The 12,768-nt window shown below is 36.1% G+C and overlaps 1 protein-coding gene across 5 annotated transcripts in view; it reads left to right on the top strand.

Moving 5' to 3' along the window:
* Positions 1 to 12,768, top strand: part of ZNF148 (zinc finger protein 148) — a 155,650-nt gene that overhangs the window by 28,946 nt on the left and 113,936 nt on the right. For 4 of the 5 annotated variants that reach the window (XM_049878823.1, XM_049878829.1, XM_049878837.1 and 1 more), the window contains exon 2: positions 5,583 to 5,663. The gene's annotated coding sequence lies outside the window, so the exon portion shown is untranslated. Of the gene's footprint in view, positions 1 to 1,063; positions 2,690 to 5,582; positions 5,664 to 12,768 lie in introns of those variants that run through there. The other variant, XM_049878848.1, reaches the window with a different exon arrangement.

The raw sequence follows: 12,768 nt of genomic DNA, 5'->3' as shown, positions 1-12,768 counted from the left end.
TTCAGTTACAGAGTTTTTGAGTCTGTCTCTTGGTAGAGTTTTTGTAGTGGTTGTTCTGGGTATTACAATATGCATATGTGGCTTTTAACAGCCCACTGTATCAGCATTTTACCACTTTGACAGAAGGGTGGACATCTCACTTCCATTTAGGTCTCTTTATCTGTTAAGTTTTAAGTATAATTGTTTTGAGTATTAGATGATGTTACAATTTTTGTTTCAGTTGTCAAATATAATTTATAAAACTAATGATGAAAAAAATAGTCTGTTGTATGTACCTATATTTCTGTTGTTCCTTCTTTCCTGATTTTCTAGGATTTTCTTTTATTGTTTCCTTTCTGTTTGGAAAATTTCCTTTTACTAGTCATCAAGGGTAGGTCTGCAGGCATCGTGTTTATTTAGTTTTTCTTCTTTTCACAGTGTTTTTATTTCTTCTTTATTTCTGAAGGGTAGTTTAAGTGGGTATAGAATTCTTAGTTGGCACTTACATTTCTTCAGTATTTGAAAAATACTGTGCCACTTCTTTTGGCCTCAGTGGCTCCAGATTGGAATTCTACTGTCATTCAAATTAGTGTTCTCCTGTAGGCAATGCTTCATCTCTGTCTGGCCACTTTCAAGACCTTTTCTTTGTCTTTAGTTGCTTTTTTACTTTGATTATTATTTTTTATTGTTGTCTTTAGGTTTTTAAAGTTTAACTATCATGTATCTTTTTGTAGAGTTGTTTGGGTTTGTCCTGTTTGAGGTTCACTCAGCTTTTTGGATCTGTAAGTTTGTTTTATTTGCTAAATTTGGGAAGTTTTTAGCCTTTATTTCATCAAATACATTTTTTAGCCCCACTCTTTTTCCTGGATCTTTTGTTATTGCCCCACAGGTACCTAAGACTTAGTATTTTTTTCAGTCTGCATTTTCTTTGTTGTTCAGATTGAGTCAGTTCTATTTTTCTGTCCTCAAATTCATTGGTTCTTTGTCATCTCCAATCTTTATTGAGCCCATTTAGCAAATTTATAAAATTTTATTTCTGATATTGTATTTTTTAGTCTTATAAGTTCCTTTTGCTTCTTTTTTATAACTGCTGTTTCTTTGCTGAGGTTTTCTGTTTTTGGATTCAGGAGAATTTGTAATTGATTGTTGGAACATTTTCGTGATAACCAGAAAAATCATTGCTGTCGAATCTGTTCCAACTCATAGCGACCCTTGATAGCTGCTTTAAAATCCTTGTCAAATAATTGCAACATCTTCATCTCTCTGTTTACCTTAGTTAATTGTCTTTTCTCATTCATGTTGTGATTTTCTTGGACAATTTTCTGTTGTATTGTGGATATTTTATTATGTTAGCAGACTTTGAGTCCTACTTAAATCTTTTATTTTAGCAGGCAGTCACTCTGTTTTGGTTTAGCAGTGAATCTTGGCCCGTTTTGTGGGCTGATTCCAATGGTGGTTTGATTTTCAGAGCCTTTGCAGTGTTATTTTCATCTCCTTGATTTATCTGATGTTAATGATGCTGCTGGGTTTCCCCAGGCTGGGCTTTCAGGTGTCCTGGAACCCCTACTGGTTTCCCACTCCCAAAGCCCCAGCCAGCTAGTCTGAGGATTAGAGTCTTGGCTTTTGGGAATTAAGAGTTTCCAAATTGAGCTGTTTGCTGTGGCCAAGTTCCTCTTAGCAAGTCTGCCCACTTGCTTTGGTATCTCTTGATGGAAAAGGAAAGTCTCAAGCAAGAGAGTAAGGAGAGTGTTTCCCCTGGCCCTTATTGCTGGTGGGGCTTCCAGTTGATTCCCCTTGTTTGATGCTGCCAGAGGGACTCCTATTTGACCCCTGGAAGGAATATGTTTTTCTGGGCTTCTGTTGCTAGGTTGGTGGTCAGGAGATGCCAGGCCTGAGTGGCCTTCTTCTGATGGGTGTGGAAACGTAAACGCTCTGATGCTGGGTGGTTTCTCCAGTCTGGGGTCCTAAACCAGTTCGCCTTCTTATAAAATAAATATTTAAAATGGATGTTCTGTGTGTGACTAGTTAAGCACCTTTCAGAGTTCTCCTTTGGTTGTTTGTTGTGTTATTTCCATGGTTTATAGTTAACGCTTAGTGAGGAGGAGCAGGGAAATACAGATCAGCACCATTTGACTGGACTGGAAGTTCAAGTTCCTTACCTTTTTGACTTGAATATTCTCCATTCACTGGGTTATTTTAGCTTTGAAAATAATGGTATATGGGAAGGTGCTTTGTGAATTTTTAAGCATTATATAAATGTTTGCTTCATAAAGCACTAAAACAGACGCCTGTTAGGGAGGTCAGCCATACCCAGTTTACGAGGGTGCTAGGGAATAGATGCATACTATTTTCCTATGCTTCTATGTTATGCAGACATAAACAGGATTTTATTATTTAGTTAATTAAAATGAATATGAATTCTGGGTGTATCTTCAAGGATGTGTTTCATCAATTATTTGTATTTAAAATGTTTAATTATCCCAATAATCCATAATAGTATTTCGATAGTCATCAAACATTTTTCAGAACAATACTGAAAATCTTATGCAACCAATTTAGTCTGTTTCATTTAATTCATAGATTGAGAAGGAAAAGCAAGAAAGTGTCCCGCTTTTGTTGTTGTTAGTTGCCACTGAGTCAGCTCTGACTCCTGGCAACCCCATGTACAACAGAAGGAAATGTTGCCTGGTCCTGTGCCATTTTCATGACCGTGAGTATTCTTGAGCCCATTGTTGCGTCCACTGTATATTTTGAGTGCCTTCCAACCTAGGTGGCTCATCTTGCAGCACAATATTGGATGGTATTCATAGAGTTTTCAGATTGGCTAATTTTTGGAAGCAGATCACTAGGCCCTTCTTCCTAGTCTGTCTTAGGCTGGAAGCTCTGCTGAAATCTGTCCATTATGGGTGACCCCGCTGGTATTTGAAATACTGGTGGCGTAGTTTCCAGCATCACAGCATCAACACAAGCCGCCATGGGGTATGACAAATAGGCAGTGAGTCCTGCCTTTACAGTCCTTAATTTTCTGAGTATAAATTGGCTGGAAATAAGAATATGCCCATTCTCCATTAGAAGTTAGTGATTCTGAATGATGAGTTCACTTGTTAAATTTTCTTCCACCATTTAAAAAAAAACTTCATTGCCTTAGAAATTAATATGCTTGACATAATTTTTGTGGGGTTTCTACTAGTACCTGTATCGTCTGGATCTTGCCACAATAATTCTAAAACTTTAACTTTTGCGGTCTTACTTTCCTAGGGGGAAACGGTGGGCTTCCATGGTAGAGGAAAGGTTGTGATGGGAAGATATTCCAAAATTTCTGTTGATAGACGTGGACTTTGAGGGTATATTGGTGTGTGTGTGTGTGAGAGAGAGATATTTCCTTTTTGCTGCTCTATTTTTGTTTCATTTTAACATACCTAGTTATGTTCTTTGATGTATGACAGCCTTAATCTAGGGTTTTCAATAAAAAGTGATGCAAGAAGGTGAGTAGGCTTTTTGTGAAAGTGCTTTCAACAGAATATTAATATTTTAAAAATATTTGTCCAATCTGTAGATGTTACCGTATTATGTGATGAGATACTATAATGTCTTGATTGTGGAGTAGATATATGGAGTTTCATATCAACTTTTAAAAAGACTTAATCTAATACATGATTTGAAGAAATTTTACTTCTACAAGTGGGAAATGTGTGTGTGTATATACATATACACATACATGCATATACCTAACAACAACAACAACAAAAAAAAACCCAAACCTGTTGCCGACTCATAGCGACCCTATAGGACAGAGTAAAACTGCTCCATAGAGTTTCCAAGGAGCGCCTGGTGGATTTGAACTGCTGACCTTTTGGTTAGCAGCCCTAGTACTTAACCACTGGCGCTACCAGGGTGTCCTGCATATACCTCTACACACATAAATTGAATAATGAATAACAGTGTAGGACAGATACAGTTTTGCATTACTTTACCTCCTTTTAATAATGTCTTCCATAAGGGTAAAATTTTATGACCTTTATGATCTTTTTGGTACTATTGCTGTAGAAATAAGATTTAAAAAATAATTTTGCATAATTGGAAGTAATTGTTTGCCCTTTTGAATGCTTGGCTACAAAACTTTGAGGTAGGCAATTAAGAGCTAAGTAGAAATAGATACTTAAAACAGATGTTCCCTGTGTAACTAGTTCAGCAGCGAAGCTACTGACTGGCCAAGGACTAGAAAACGCCCAACTACCAGAGAGGCTGTAGTGTTTGTAATCCCCGGATAAAATATATAAACACAATCTCGAATTTAGGTACTTGGATATTTTCTAAAGATTTAAAATTTCTTTCATTGCTCTGCTTTTACACTTACAGCTTTTACTGATTTGCGCAATATTTATTTAGCCCTAGAATATGTGCTAGGGCCGTTACGTGAAACCCTTTACCTATTTTTTCTGAGTAAAAACCTTTCTTTAAACTATTCTTTGTTTCTAATAATTCAGCTTTCAATCTTCATTACTTTTATTTCAATACAAGGGAAAAAATATACCAGTTACGAGAAGAAAATGATCTATTTTCGGTATCAATGCAGCACCAACATAGAGTGTTTATTTTTTGTGTTAGCCTCTGCTAAATGGGTGATGACAGCATGATATTTAAAAAGTGTCTATAGTTCATTTTAGCATTATTAAATACCCTTTGCCTTGAAAATTTTAAATACTTCATATTTTTTAAAAACCTCAAACCTTAATATGTTTATTGATCTGAGGGAGATGCTACTACGGGATTTTTATGAAAAAATTTTATTTTAGAAACAACCCAGGTATCTTGTCAACAGATGAATGGATAAGCAAAATGTGGTGTATACATGCAATGGAATATTTTTCAGCCATAAAGAAATAATGACCTTCTGATACATGGTACCACGTGGATGAACCGTGAAAACATTAGGCTAAGGGAAATATGTCAACAAAAAAGAACAAATATTGTATGCTCCCACTTGTATGAAATTGTATCATAGGCAGATGCATACAGAGAGTTTATTAATGGCTACCAGAGGCTGGGGAGGGAATGTGGAGTTCATTGCCTAAGGAGTGCTGAGTTTCTGTTTGGGGTGATGAAGAGCTTTTGAAAATGGATAGTGGTGATGGTTGCACAATATTGTGAATGTAATTAATGCCACTGAACTGTACATTTAAAATGCTTAAAACGACACATTTTTGTTACATATTTTACCAAAATAAAAACATTTAAAAAATATTATTTTAGTAATGGAGAGACAAAATATGTTTTTAATGGAACACATTTTTATGTTCTCCCTATTTTAAGATATTTAATTATAGGTTATTTTCTTGTTTTTAAAGAAATTTTAATTCTCAGCTAGAAGTTAAGTTTGAAAAAGTCCAATTAGTGTATGAGTCATTTTTTATCTTTGTAATATCATGTAGCACTGATGGGTCGTTACAGTTTCTTGCTACTACTAATTTAATCCGTAAGTTAGTACCATGGAGAGATTTTTGTTAGGTTTAGCACATTTAAATATAACTATTTTACCTGACTCTGGAATATATCTAATCCTGATTCTTTTGGGGTTAACCTGTATTTTTGTACTTTTGTAGGATTGAGGGAGGAACCTGCAGCCTGGAAATTCAGCCCAGTGATCTGGCGGCATGGGCATTTGCCTGATACACTTCACGGAGGTATTCCAACACTGTTTACTCCATCTTTAATTTTTGCCTGTACCAGGCAGATGCACGTGAACACTCCTGCTATTGGGTCATACGCTGTACTTTCTGGGCAATCCCTTTTCCTTTCATACCCGCCTGTATATGGCGTGGATATCAAGTATAAATAGCATGTCGTTGTTAGTTGCCTTTGAGTCTTTTTGACTCATGGTGACCTCGTGTGCAGAGTAGAACTGCCCCGTAGGGTTTTGACTTTTCAGAAGTGGATGGCTAAAGTCTCCCCTATCCTTGATTTAGATGATTCAAGAGGTGAGATTTTAAATTTAGAGTTGATACTGGAATGGGTTAAGACTTTTGGGGTGGTGTGACTGGGAGAATGTGTTTTGCATGTGGGAAGGACATGATTTTGTGGGACCAAAGGGTAGAGTTGTAAAGATTGAATTGTGTCCCCTTAAGATATGTCTTGGAATACTAACCCCCGTACCTGTGGATATAGTCTCATTTGGGAATAGAGTGTCCTTTGTCATGTTTAATTAGGCCATATCGGTGCAGGATGTCACTTAAGCCAATCACTTTGGAGAAATAAAAGGAGCAAATTAGGCATGGAAGCAAGGAAGCACAGATGGGGCAAGACAGATGCCACGCCATATGAAGGTTGCCAAGGGACCAAGGAACAGCAGCTGAAAAGGGACAAGGACCTTCCCCCAGAGCCAGGGAGAGAAAGCCTTCCACCAGATCTGGTGCCTTGATTTCGGACTTCTTGCCTCCTAAACTGTGGGAAAATAAATTTCTGTTCGTTGAAGCCTCTGGGTGGTTTAGAATCTCCAGTCTTTTGGCTAGCAGTCAAGCGTTTAACCATTTGCACCACCCAGGGACTCATAAGTAGCATAGTTTCACTGTATGTAGATAAGAATATTTGTGCATTGAAAAGAATTAATGTTATAATATGAAGTCTAGTATATTCTCTTATATAACCAGATCACTTGCATGTTACTTTTTAGGCCCCAGTTCTCATATGTTAGTAAGACAGATGATACTTCCTTTTCTTTTTGGCCTACCTTGGTGCATGTATTATAACTGTACTTTTATCTTTCAAACAAAGTGAAAGAAAATGAAATGTTTAACAGTTTTCAAGGTATTTGCATATCTGGCAGTGGCTTATATCTTCATGTAAATTATTGATGATCATAAAAATTCTGAAGTTTCTCAGCGATTGTTTTGCTTTGAGAATTCTTCTAAAACTTGAGGTTGTGGAAATAGTACCTGTTTTAATGGCTTATGTTAGGATTTTCTTCTTTTTCCATATCTTCTGGTATTGTCATGTCCAACATTTCTCACTCCTCACCCAAGTTTATAATGAGGAGTACAGACTTAAGCAGTAGAGAATGTTAGAAGGTCAGAGGCTTTTTCCCTGTTATCATTCCCTGTTAACAGTTGTGTGTATGTATCCTTCCAAAAATTATCATACATGTGCAAACATCTATATGTATATCTGTATTTACATATTTTTCATACAAATGGGAGCCTTAGTGGCACAGTGGTTAAGTGATACAGCTGCTAGCCAAAAGGTCCACAGTTCAAATCCACCAGCCGCTGCTTGGAAACCCAATGGGGCAGTTCTACCCTGTCCTATAGGGTCACTATGAGTCGGAATCAACTCAACGGCAATGGTTTTGGTTTTTTTTGGTTTTATATGGAGGAGATCATACCATATATATTGTTCTGCAGCATGTTTTTTTAAACTTTCCGTATCACCCCTTTTCATTTCATTTAGTGTAGTTTTCCAGTATTTGTATGTAACATAATTTAGCTAGTCATGTATTTATAGATATTGGGTTTTCAGTTTTTTAGCTATTAATAAATGGGAATGTAGTGAATATTCTTGGGTGCATCTTTGTATATTTTAATGTATATCTGCAGTGTTAATTCCTGAGGGGAAAACTTTTGGGTCAAAGAGTATGTACATTTAATATTTTGATGGATGAACTGCCTGATTCTCAAAAGATTGCCCTAATATCAGTAGTCTGTGAGAATGAGAATCTGTTTATCTCCTTGAAAATATTAGCTAGTGTCAAACTTTTTAATATTTGCCAGTTTTATGTTGTTTTGCTTTCCTTTCCTTTCATTATGAGTGAGTTTGAGCATTTTTTCATGATTGTTGGCTGTGTGCATTTTTTCAGTGATCCATTTAGTCGTGCTTTTGCCCTTTTCAGGGGCTCTTTGTATATTCGGAGCCCTGGTGGCTGGTGGTGTGGTGGTTAAGAGCTATGACTGCTAACCTAAAGGCAGGCAGTTGGAATCCAACTGTGGGGCAGTAGTCTGCTGTGTCCTGTAGGGTTACTAGGAGTCAGAATTGACTTGACGGCAACGGGTTTGGTTTTAAAGGTTTGTATATTAAGGAAGTGAGCCCCTTGTCATTTGATAGACAAATCTTTTTGCTCAGTGTTTGCTTACCTTTGATTTTGTGTGTGTCTTGGCCTTACAGAAGTTTTAGTGTTTTATGGTTAATGTAGTGATGTTTTCTTTTATAATATGGAAAGGCTCTGTGTAAGCTTATAAGGTCTTCGTCATTGCTCGTAGGACTCACTTTCCGCCAACAGTCTAACATCTCTGAATGACATAAATCGCTGGCATGGCATAGGTTGACATTTCCTCCCTCCCATCCTTTCTTCCACATAAAATAGTTGCATGTCCTAAGATTGGTAGATTTAGATTCAGTAAACTACGATACTCGAAAAAGAGCTGTACTTTTTTTCAGATGTCTAGTCAACTGTCTGCACTCCAGTTATTGAACGATGCATTTCTTCTCCACATATTCAAAATGCCGCATTTATCATATACTAAATTTCTGTGTTTTTGTGGGGCCTGTTTCTGAAATCTATTTAGCTCAGTTCATCAACCTGCCTCTTCTTGTACTGATAGTATTAAGAGAATTCTGTAAAGGAAATACTAATAAAATTATGATCCATAAATAATTACCTTTCTTTTATATAAACAGCACACGATGGGACTAATAATGGAAGAAAAAAAGATACATTCACAATAACAACTAAAAGATAAAATGCTTGGGAACAAATTTAGTACATTTATAGAACGAATTTAAAGAAAATTTTGAAACTCTACTGAGTGATAAAGAAGAAAATTTGAATCAATTCTAGTTCTTGCATAGGAAGATCTTATTGAACTTGTTTATTAGTTCCAGTAGGTTTTTTGTGAATTTGTTAGGAATTTTCGACATACAAGATCATGCCATTAGCAAATAAAGGCAATTTTACTTTTTCCTTTGTAATCTGGATGCCTCTAATGCTTTGTTCCCTCTTTTTTATTGCGCTGGCTAGCACCTCCAGTGTAATGTTGAATAGAAGTGGTGTGTGGCTTCTAGTTTTTAGGAGGAAAACTTTCAGTCTTTAATCATTCATTGTTGTTTTAACTGTAGCTTTTTCTCTAGATGCTTTTTATCATGTTGAGGAAGCTCCCTTCTAGTTCTAATTTGCTTTGAGTTTTTTTTTTTTAAGCCACGAATGGATTTTGAATTTTGTCAGATGCTTTTTTGTGTCTGTTGAGATGTTCATGTGATTTTTTTGTTCTTTCTCCTGTTAATACGATGTATTACATTAATTAATTTTCAGATGTTAAACCAACTTTGCATTCCTGGGATAAATTCTCCTTGGTCATAGTGTATGATCCTTTTTATATGTTGCTAAATTCAATTTGGTAATATTTTGTTAAAGATTTTTGCATCTGTGTTCATGAGGGATATTGGTCTGTAGTTTTGTGATGTCTTTGTCTAATGTTGGTATCAAGGTAATACTGGCTTCATAAATTCAGTTGTGAAGTGTACCCTTTTCCTCTGTTTCTTAAAGGAATGAGTGAAGGATTGGTATTTCTTTTTAAAATATTTGATGGACTTCATTAGTGAAGCCGTCTGGGCCTTGGATTTTCTTTGTGAGATTTTTAAGTATTAATTAGTTTGTTAACATTCAGATTTTTTCTTTCTTGAGTCCTTTTTGGTAATTTGTGTCTCTCTAGGAATTTGTCCATTCTATGCAAGTTGTCTATTTGTTTTATAAATTTGTAATATTCCCTTATAATTCTTTTTTAATTCCTGTAGGGTCACATGTAATGCCACCTCCTTCATAATTTTGGTAATTTGTGTTGTTTCTCCTTTTTCATAGTCCTTGAACTAAAAATTAGTCAAATTTTGTTGATCTTTTCAAAGAAACGAGGTTTTCTCTTTTGTATCTGATTGATTGCTGCTTGAATCTGTGTTATTCCCTTCCTTCTGGTTACATTAAGGTTCAGCTTGTTTTTCTTTTTGTTTCTTAAGGTAGAGGCTTAGGTTATTGATTTGAGACTCCACTAATATATGTGCTTAAGGCTATGAATTTCCCTCAGTAACTTGCATATATTTTATTTTCGTTTTCATTCATTTCAAATTATTTTCTATTTACCCTTTTGATTTCTTTTTTGGCCCATATGTTATTTAGAAATTTTAAGTTTAATTTTTAAACATTTGGGAATTTCCAAGTTTCCAGTATAGCTGACGGTTCTGTTGTGGTATGGCTTCAGTCCTTTTAAATTTATTGATACTTGCTTTATGGCCTAGCATGTGGTTTATTCTGGAGACGGTTCCATGCGTGCTTTAAACAATGTGTATTGCTTGGTGGAGTAGAAACTGATCCAGTGTGGCTCCATTCTCTCCCTCCTCCTGGGTGGTGCAAATGGTTAGGCACTCAACTCTTAGTCAAAAGGTTGGCAATTCGAACCCACACAGTGACACCTTGGAAGACAGACCTGGCGATCTGCTTCTGAAGTCACAGCCTTGAAAACCTTTTGGAGCGCAGCTCTACTCTGGACACGTGAGGTTGCTGTGAGTTGGAATCAACTCTGTAGCAACTAACAGCAACAACTAAGTGGTCTAGTGTTACAGTCACTGCTTCGTGCATCCTTATGGCTTTTAAAGAAGAGCAGAAGTGAGAAAATACATTTATAGGGTCTTTTAGATTAACCCATGTATGTACCATTTCTGGTGCCTCTTCTTTTTTTCCTGTGTATTTGAGTTACTGTTTGGTTTCATTTCCTTTCAGCTTGAAGAGATTTCCTTAGTATTTCTTGAAAGGCAGGTCTGCTAGAAAAATTTCTCTCAGCCTTTGTTTATCTGAGAAGATGTTTATTATGCCTTCATTTTGAGAATAATTTTGTTCTTTCTTGATTGACAGTGCTTGTTTCTTTCAGCAGTTGGAATGTGTGGTTCCACTGTCTTCTGGCCTCTGTTGTTTCAGTTGGAAGTCATCCGTTAATCGTATTGATGTTTCTGTACATGCCGAGTCATTCTTCTCCTGCCAGTTTCAAGAGTTTTCTTCCAGTGTTTGCCTTCAACAGTTTGACTGCGATGTGTCTAGGCGGGGGTCTCTGTATTTCTCCTACTTGAGATTCATTCAGCTGCTTGGATCTGTACATTAATTTTTTGTTTTTGCTTTTTTTTAATTAGGAAATTTTTGCCAGTGTTTTATTATTTTTTTATACCCCATTCTCTTTCTTCTCCCCTTCTAGGACTCCAAAAATGTTGGTAAGTTAGATGTTTTTTCACAGGTCTTTGAGGTTCTGTTCATTTTTCTTCAAACTCTTTTCCCTCTGTTCTTTAGTCTGGATATTTTCTGTTGATCTGCCTTTAGGGTCACAGATTCTTTTTTCTGCCATCTTGAATTTGCTGCTCAGCCTATCTAGTGAATGTTTTATCTGTTGTATTCTTCAACTTCGGAATTTTCATTTGTTCCTTTAAATAGTTTCTGTGCCCATATTGAGAATCTTTGTCGATTTATTGTTTTCATAATTTCTTTTAATTTTGAAAACTTACTTTTCTTTATTTCTTTTAACATGTATATACATATTGCTTAAACCAGCATCTGGGAGCATGGAAAAACAGTTTGTACTGACTGCTATTTTTCAGTACTATATTTTTCACAAACAACATGCCCACGTAAATAAGATGCCCACACACATAACACACATAGCATGACTAGGAAAATAATGCATGAGGGAGTTGCATGGTTGGCAAAAAAACATGTAACATGTGCATTATTTGTCTAAAAATATGGTAATTAGGTTCACACTTTCCTGTTTATCTGTTTCATAATTTATTGTTAAAAACAGCGTTTTAGATAATGCATTGTAACAACTCAGCATTGTGATATTCCCCCAGTCTCAAGGCTGTTGCTGATTCTCTTGTCATTTCACTATGATTTATATATTTGGTCCTATCCTATTTAAAAAAGTAACAACTTTTATTTTGTGCAAAACTTTATCTAGAAAAATAGACATGCATGAATCTCCTGCTACATTTTGAAATGGAAGGGTACTGAGGGGTGAATAGCTTTGTTAGAGTTTAAAATGTTTTAAAAATATATACACAATGTTGGTGAAATATTTAAAAAATAAAGTATAATTACTGTTATACTTTTTGAAATTCAAAGATGCGGTTATTACTGGTTATGCTCTAGACAAGAAAAATCACTCTTCTTGCCTTTGTGTCCTTGGCAACTGATATAAAATCTCTTTGTATATTATCTGGTCCCCAAGCTTCTCGTGGAAACCCTGGTGGCTAGTGGTTAAGTTCTATGGCTGCTAACCAAAGGGTCAGCAGTTCAAATCCTCCAGGCACTCCTTGGAAACTCTATGGGGCAGTTCTACTCTGTCCTATAGGGTTGCTATGAGTCAGAATTGACTCAACGGCACCGGGTTTGGTTTGGTTTGGAAGCTTCCCTTGAAGGATACAGGCAGTCCCCAGATTACAAACGAGTTCCCGTTCCTAAGTCTGTCGTCAAATTGAATACGTACGTAAGTTGGAAGAGTTACGTATGGTTCATATCTAACATCAGTTAGTCAAATGTTTGTTGTAGTATATAATATATAGAGTATCTTTCTGTGCATACAAGCATTAAAGACAGACTTCTAGATACACAGACATCTTCAACATAATAACAATGTTTTGATGAACGTCACAAAGTAGCACCCGTTTGTCATTACGAAGCATTGTATATACCTCAGATTTTTAATATAATAGGTTTTATGAGGGTTGGTTTGTAACTACAGGTTGTATGTAACTCAGACTTCGGAACCT

The sequence above is a fragment of the Elephas maximus genome, chromosome 1 (genome assembly GCF_024166365.1).
Source record: "Elephas maximus indicus isolate mEleMax1 chromosome 1, mEleMax1 primary haplotype, whole genome shotgun sequence".
Classification (NCBI taxonomy): domain Eukaryota; kingdom Metazoa; phylum Chordata; class Mammalia; order Proboscidea; family Elephantidae; genus Elephas; species Elephas maximus.
Note: the sequence above shows the minus strand (reverse complement) of the source record. Positions and strands in the feature narration are given on the sequence as shown.